Source organism: Gavialis gangeticus, unplaced genomic scaffold, assembly GCF_001723915.1.
Source record: "Gavialis gangeticus isolate Ggan-Ray unplaced genomic scaffold, GavGan_comp1, whole genome shotgun sequence".
Classification (NCBI taxonomy): Eukaryota; Metazoa; Chordata; order Crocodylia; family Gavialidae; genus Gavialis; species Gavialis gangeticus.
This window is the reverse complement of record NW_017728983.1, coordinates 5,466,791-5,475,016: the sequence shown is the minus strand read 5'-3', so window position 1 is coordinate 5,475,016 and position 8,226 is coordinate 5,466,791. Positions and strand designations below refer to the sequence as shown.

The following is an 8,226-nucleotide window of genomic DNA, read 5'->3' as shown; positions in this document are numbered from 1 at the left end:
CCCCCCCCCACCGCTTGTCTCCCGCCAGGTCTTTTATCCCGGCCCCAGGAGTCTGGCCAACCAATCAGTCCTGGCACGCTATTATAAAGCATGCCCAAGCTGACACAGCTTCTTTGGGCTTGGCCACTTTTTTTCCTTTTTGTCTTTACCTGCGGCAGCTCCGCCTGTCGCAGTTTCATTTTAGCCGCATTCATCTTCTGGCGCGGCGTCCCACCACCTGCATTCCTTATCCGGTAAGTCTTTTCTACCGTTACAATAAGACAGCAAGTTCTGGCTATTAAACAGAAGATGTAGCTTACTGCTTGCTTAGCCTTTATTAGCTGGCAAGAGTGTACATCACAGCAAAAGGGGGTATTTGAAAATGGGTAAAGAGGTTACTTTGGGGACTTTTGAAGGCTCTCCCACCATCACCGTGTGTAGGAGGATGGCATTGGAGAAATTGTGAAAATGTCTGCATCAGGATGATAAAACATCAATAATAAGGTGCCCAAAAGTTCCATGCTGGAAAGGTGGATGGTTAATACTAATAGTCTCAAATAGAGATTAGTCACTAAGGCTGTGTCCGCAGGAGCGTGCAGCTTGTGGTGCCACAAACTGTACAGGGGGAACATTAAAATGTGCTCTGCACTGCAAATTTGCAGCGTGGGGCCAGCATTTAGTACTAGGAAGTCAAAAAAAAAAAAAAAAGCGCACCGGGAAAAAATACGGCACAGTGCACACTACAGGAGTGTGTGCTTGTAGACACAGAGGCTTGGTCATCCAGGGAGACCCTCTGGCTGCTGGCCAAAGTGTCTCTATTCCTTCAGTTGTGCCCCAGCGCCTCCAGCATGCTGGGAGCCAAGAGGAGCTGTGCAAAGGCAGTTCATCTGAAGCAGAACAATTTGTCCCACAACACAGTGCGTGTACAGAGGCATGTACTGCAGCAAAAAGTAGTGGCACAAATTTGTGCTGCTACTATTTTTGCCTTTCCAAGTGCACGCCCCCTGCACATCTGGATGCGTCCTTAGATAGCAGAATGGTAGATGGCATTCTTGCACAATTTTTTTGGTTAGCTGATACTATGTAAGAGCTATAACTGAGCTTTGTTAGACTTCCTGCAGGTTTAGTGGGAGAACACAAACTTCCCAGTGCATCACCAAATTGTGTGTTGGTTTTCATTTTTGTCTTCTGTAGTGCTATCCCTAGCAGTTTTTGTTGTGATAGCCTTCCTGATGAAACAGGTAACAGGAGCTATACACGCATTCACATGTGTAAACATTTTTGAACTAAGAGGAGAAATGGACTTCTTGTGGTCCAGATGAAGCCTAGGGCATGGGGCAGCTGCTTTGGTCACAGTTGCAGGAGGGATCAGGGGGTGGTAGGGTTCTAGCCTCAAAAGGGGACTGGTGGTGGCAACAACCAAAATCACCACAGCCAGCCATGCTCATTTAGGCCAGAAGGCCCCAAACTCTGCAGTAGGTCATGCTCCCCAACTTCTGGTAGCCTACACGTGGCCCAGCAGGCCAGATAGAGCAGCTCCATGGGCCAGATTTGGCCTTCAGATTGTGTTCTTGACAACTCTGCTTTACACGGTTAGAGGCTACATCTATATTTGCTCTATAAACATTTAAAGTAAAATATAATGTAAATAAATGATGAAAACAAACTGAAATAATGGATGCTTAAGTATATTCTGGTATAAATACGCACTTTCAGTTGTGGGTTCAGTTGGGATTTAAGGGCTCCTCTGCAGCACATGCGTGTTTGGATATTGTTGTCTTGGGTATAGGGAGAGCCAAGTGACCCTTAACACCAGGACTCTTATTTTTAAAGCTTATAATTTCACCATCAAGAATGCCTAAGCACACCTCAGCACCTCAGAACAGCATTATAATTGTATGGAATTGTATGTTCCACTAGAAGGTTTTGTGACTGCTGCCTGGAGTACCCTCATCATACTGTTCCTCTATTTTTTTTTCAGATTCTGAATGCCATACCGAAGTGTAGATTGCATGAGTTTTTCAGGCTCTTCAGATCATTTGTGATACTCTTTGCGACTATTAAGGGCAGTGACGCCCAACCTTTTCACTGTGTGGGCTGGATAGGCAGTATTAGGTCACTCTGCAGGCTGGATCCAGCCAGTGGGCCCAGTCCAGCTGTGTGGGGTGGGGGGTGTTGCACAGCCTTACTCTGACCTTTCTGCCTTGCAAGGGTGGGGGAGAGCAGCCTCTATCTTAATGCATAGTGGAGGCAGGAAGTAGCTTGGGCCCAGTCTAAATGCATGTGGAGGAGGCAGAGCAGCTTCAGTCCAGATGTGGGGGTGGAGGGTGGGGAGCAGCCTGGTCCTGATCCAGACACAGGGGGGAAGCAAGGAGAATAGCCTCAATTTGGACATGTGGTGGCAGAGCTCAGCCCCGATCCAGACACACAGAGTGGGAGAACAGCCCCAATTGGGATGTGGGGGTGGAGCCTGACCCTGATCCCCTTTTGCTGCAGTGGCCTGGCTGAAGCTGGCCACACAGGGTTCCACTGCTCCCAGCTGCCTGCAAGCCAGATGTTATGGCTCTGGTCAGAATTTGAGCATCCCTGATTTGGGAGACTTCTGTAGGTGTACTGTAGAAATTCTGTTTAATGGTACAAGCACTCAGTTTGTATCCATACTAAACTTCACTCTCTTCTTTTTGAGCATCATTTGAGAATAGGTTTGTTTTGTGCCTTCAGTTTCTGTAACCTCTTCATTGAGCTGGAATAATCAGGAAGTGTCAGGCAAAATTCTGGCATCTAGCAGACAACTGACAGGGAGGATTGTTAAATCTCGATAACAATCCATTTAAATAGAAGACCAACAAATGGAGCTGGCTACTACCCAGGGCAAATCAGGTTTCAGGTCTAGACTCACTGGTTCATGTTGAGTAGACAAAGGATGAACCGAGTGGGGGAAGAGATGAGTGGTGGGGGTTGAGGTTGACCAGCTGGTAACCTGGCAAAGGGGATTTGAAGCCAGTAAAAGGAAGGTTCTTCTCCATGTCACTTTTGGGGCACTCTGAACCACTATGCAAGCCTAGACCAGGGAAGGGACAAGCACCATTGTGGCAGATAGGATGGGAAGCAGAAAGCTGAGCAGCAGATGGGGCAGGGAGCACAGCGAAGGAAACAGAAGAGCAACAGATTAAGCAGGGGAAAGGCATAGGAGTGGCACTCAGGGAAGGTGCAGGGGTAATTTGTGGCATGCCTGCCAAAAAGGTTGGCCCCCAACTTTTTGTTTCCTAAGTAGAATTGGTTATTTCAGAAATCCTGATATGAACCATTTCCATTTATAGGCTACCCCCACTTAGCACTCTTAATTGGTTCCAGAAAAACCGAGCGCTAAGTGGAACAGTGTTAAGTGAAACCGATTTTCCCATAGGAATGAATGTAAATAAATATAATTCATTCCCAGGGCTCCCCACTCGTACTATAATATAACTGAAATCCCCCACTATTACTATAAAATCAATAAATTCAGACATGTAAGTGTATGTAAATGCTTTATTTAATATTTTATTTAACACTTTGTACTTCAAAATAATGTATACAATTACAAAATAAAGTAATGAACTGTATGCACAGATGCACTTTCCCTTTTTGCTCTTTTGGCTTCCTTCAGCACTCAGAATAAAGGCTGTTGGGGTTAGTGTCAGTTTCAGGGGATTTTGAAGTGCTTGGCTGAGGACTCTTTTGAAGGGTGGTTGCAGGGGTTGAAACAGGAGTTGTGCACTTCCTGAAGAAGGAATCCATTGATAGCTTCAGGTTTCTTCTTTTCATCATAAAGCAGCCTGTGACAATTTACTTTATTGTTAACTCTTCTTGCAACTATGGAACTGCATGTCAGGGTCATTCTCATCAAAGTAGGAAAGAAAAGCTTCAAGATGTTTGAAAGCTTCAGCCATGCCTTTGCTGGTTAAGGCCGTAGCCGGCTGAACATCTTCCTCAGCATCTTCCTCCTCTTCATGGCTTCTCTGCTGTTCTAGTTGAATGAGGTCCTCATTGCTTAGTTCCTCCCTGTCCTTCCAATTTTCCTTCCAAGCTCAACAGTATTGTCCTTAATTGTCAACACATGTTCCTCAGACTCTGGGGAATCCTGGACACAGTCTTCCCAAAGCTTTCACCAGATACCATTCATTGTTTTGGAAGCAAATTCATCCCAGGCACTTGAAATGTTATCTATTGGCTTGCAGATATAATAGCCCTTACAAAATTCTTTTAGGGTCAGAGCACCCTCTTCATCTGTAACCCTGACTGCCTGAGCAAATGTTTTCTTTATTCAATAAGCCTTAAAGGCAGCAATGACACCCTGGTCCATCAGTTGTATAATGGAGGTGGTTTTGAGGGGCAGGAAAACAACTTTTACATTATCACCAAGGTCATCAAGTGTGGTAGGATTTCCTGGTGCGTTGTCTAAAATGAGATGTGCCTTATGGGACAGATTGTTCTCAGCACAATATTTCTCAACTGCAGGACAAAAATAATCCCTGAATCAACTCTGAAAGACTGACATTGTCACCCAGGCCTTCTTGTTAGACTTCTAAATGGATTGGCAAACTGCTTTTAAGATACCCCTTGAGAGCCCTGGGATTTTCTGAGTGGTATACAAGCAATGGTTTCAATTTTAAAATCCCCTGCAGCATTACCACCAAGCGATAAAATAAGTTGATCCTTGGACACCTTAAAACTTGGCATCAACTTCTCCTCCCTGGAAATGTAAGTCCTAGAAGGCATCTCCTTCCAGAACAGGCCTGTCTCATCAGCATTGAAGACTTGTTGAGGCGTATAACCCCCCTCCTCAATGATTTCCATTAGTTTATTTCTATAACTGAAAGCTGCTTGGGTGTCAGCAGTAGCAGCTTCCCCCGTATAGAAACGTTATGCAAGTTACTGCACCTCTTAAATCTCTCAAACCACCCATTACTGTCAATAAAAGATTCAGAAGCAGATCCCTCAGTCAAATTTTTCTGTAAATTATCATATAGACTCTTAGCTTTCTTCTGAATAAGCAGCATACTCAAAAGCATATGGTGTTCAGTTGTATCCTCAATCCACACACTTAACAGCCTCTCCATTTCTAACACAATTGGAGCTCTACTCCTGAGTTTCAAAGCATTCAGAGGAGTTGCAATTTTACCACATTCTTTTATTTTGTCTTTATTTTTCAGTATGGTCCTAACAGTTGACCCAGTCAAATTCAATGCTCTACAGACTTCATTTTGGTGTTCCCCTGCTTCAGTTCGCTTCAGGACATCCAATTTAAGCTCCAGCATTACATTTTTGCACTGTTTTTTCTCAGCACTTGTAGTCACTGAGTCAGTTGCACGTTTCTGACTCAAGATGATTGATTTCAAGATTGAGCTCAAAAAATGAAGCAAGATGGCAACACAATCATGAAAGAGCACAGAGCATGACAGTTTTTGATGAAGCAAGATGGCAATGGGGCTGCACACCGTTAATGCTCCCTGCTTAATACCTATGAGTGTTATAGTGAAACTCACTGAGTGCTAAGTTAAATTGGGTATCAATGTGAAATGAGCGCTATAGTGAAATAGCGCTAAGCTAAACAGCATTAGGTGGAGTTGCCTGTACTTCTTCAATAGTAGAAGCAAATGATGTATTGGAGTACCCATAGGGATGGTGCTGTTGGAAATTGTGCGTCTTGTGGGGGCAGCAGCGGTCTGGGGCAGGGATTGGCAATCTAGGGCACCTATACATATGTAGCAAAGCTGCTCTGATGCATTGTAATTACAGTGCATCGGAGGAGGTTCAGTTAATCAAATTTGCTGGAATGTGGTAATTGCTGTGCTCCAGCAGACTTCAGCGTCCCCGTGCTGAAAAATGGTGGCGGGGTGCTTTAACTAAAGCTCACAGAAGCGTCCCCACCATTTTTCAGTGTGGGGGCACTGATGTACGTGATTCTGGACACTTTAGAGCAGCTCTCTGAGCCGTTTTAATTAAAGCCCTCCACCCCCCCCCACACACGCACACTTCCAGAGCACATATATAAACACCCCTACAGCCCACATGCTCTATCTGGCCTGCAAAGAAGTTCCAGCTGGCAAAGGTCTGATCCAACACAAGGGATCAGTGGCATGGGGCTGCACTATGCTGCCCATCACCTCCCCAGTGCTCCCCTGTCCTGCAGAGCCTGCTGATGTGCTGTGCTCTGTCTGTGTTTACCTTTTGCTGCTGAGTGGATGAGGATCAGCAGTGATGGTAATTGCATAGCTGGCCACTTCAAGGGATAGATATTTGTGGCAGGAGCTAGCCACAGTGTAGCCCCATCTGGCAAAAGGTTGCCTACCCCATGTTCAGGACCCCTGAGTCAGTGGCATCTCATTTTGAGAAGTGATATTGGGCTCCTGTTCCAGAGGTGGAGATTGTGACTGAAGCTTACCCAGTGACCAGGGGACACTTAATATTCATGGATCCAACACAGCCTGGGAAGGTCCAGCCAGTGGAGCTTGTTAAGGTTGCAGTGCTGACAATAGTATTACATTCTTCTGATCCTACACCAGTAAAGGAAGGCTGAAATCTTTCTAATCTGACCTACAAGGAGGTAGAAGAAACTTGGTACTGGTTTACTGTTGCTCATTTCTTACACAGAAATATTACACTTACCGGACAAGATGCATTTCTAGCCAGCTCTGAGAAACTGGTTTAAAACCCGAGCACCAGGAAGAGTCAGCCTAGTGCTGCCGCTGGGCCCAACCGGCAGCAGCAGCCTGCTGTTATCCTGTATACACATCTGGGGGCACACACTCCTTGGGAAAAACCTGACACAGCCCCCCCAGCCCGCAGCCCTCCCAAAGGGTGTGGCGCAGCAAAAAGTGCGCCCCCCCCCCCGACATTTCTCATTGCAGATGGTGCGGGTAGCTCCCAGGGCCACTGCAGTGGGGGCTAGGGGAAGTGCGGACAAGCTGTGCTGCATCCCGCACCACCTGGGGCTCCCCTTGCTGCCACTTCCCCAGTCTCTGCTGCAGTGACCGCAGGAACAGCTGACACCAAGGTTCCCTCTAAGCTGAGCATGTGTGTAGCCATGCACAATAAAAGAAATACTGCCATGCAGTAACTTTTTAATGCTGCGCACCCACCCAGAGAAGAGCTGGGCTGTGGCTTCCTGGAAACTTTGGGCGCTGCCCCCAGAGTGCCACGGAGGCACCGGGGTTGGCTCAGGACACTTGTTGGCGGTCAGATACCACTCAGCTGCATGGTGGCCACTCTGCTCCACTCCTTACTGCACCGGCATCCCTGTGGGGAGGGAGAGCGGTGTGGGGCAGGCAGCAGCTCCTCCCTGAGGCGGGGAGGGGGCGGGGACAAGGGCTGGGGCAGAGCTGGGGAGCTGCTCTGCTCCGCAGCCCCTTCAGGCGAGCTTCAAGCCCTGATGCCATGTGCCTCTTCACTGCCTGGTTCACCCAGCAGTGGGACTGACATGGCGCTACACCACTTTCAAAGGCTGCAGTGAGGCATGGAAGCGGGAAACAGGCAGAGCACAGCTCCTGCCCATCTTTGCCCCATGCAATGATCGGGGCCACATGCCAACTGCTCCACAGAGCACTGACAGTGGGAGGGGAGGGGCCACTTTTCTCTCACGCTCAGCACCACTGCTTGTGAGCTGGGCAGCCAATTTGTAGGTGGATCTTTCTTTTCTTCCCTTTCTTGCATGGGATTCTGTTGACTAGTAAAACTCCTGATGTTCCTCTAAGCCTCACCAGAGGCGGCAAAAACTGCTGGTAATATGTTCATCGCTGCTTGGATACATAATGCCCCTTAAATTATTGCCACTGTGTTATAGTGTAAAGTGGACCAAAGCAGCATGCACTGAAAGGGGGAGGTGGGACCGAAGCGGTATGTTCACGGGTTACTTACACCTTAGAGAGAACATTGGCTGACAGCTGCACCACGGGACAGTGCAGCCCAGGAGCTGGGGTGAGTGGGGACAAGCAAAGCCCGGGTATGGGGGGACAGGCGGAGCATGGTGCAGCCCCGGGAACAGCACCCCCCACCCCTTCCCTAGTCCCAGCCTCACTCCCCCCGCCCCCACCCCCCACCATCTGGGAGCGTATCCCTATCTGCTAGGGCTGTCCAAAGCTTCAATTGCTGATTCGGCTGCCGAATCTCCGAATCCAAATTGGCTGAATCAAATCAGGACAGTGATTCGAATCATTGTCCCTTATAGTTTCTAGGGTCGGAAGGGACCTGAGTAGATCATCTAATCCG

At 47.7% G+C, this 8,226-nt stretch overlaps 1 protein-coding gene across 4 annotated transcripts in view; it reads left to right on the top strand.

The window, feature by feature from the left end:
* FARP2 (FERM, ARH/RhoGEF and pleckstrin domain protein 2) overlaps positions 1 to 8,226 on the top strand; it is a 184,195-nt gene that overhangs the window by 55,916 nt on the left and 120,053 nt on the right. The gene's annotated exons all lie outside the window — the stretch shown is intronic.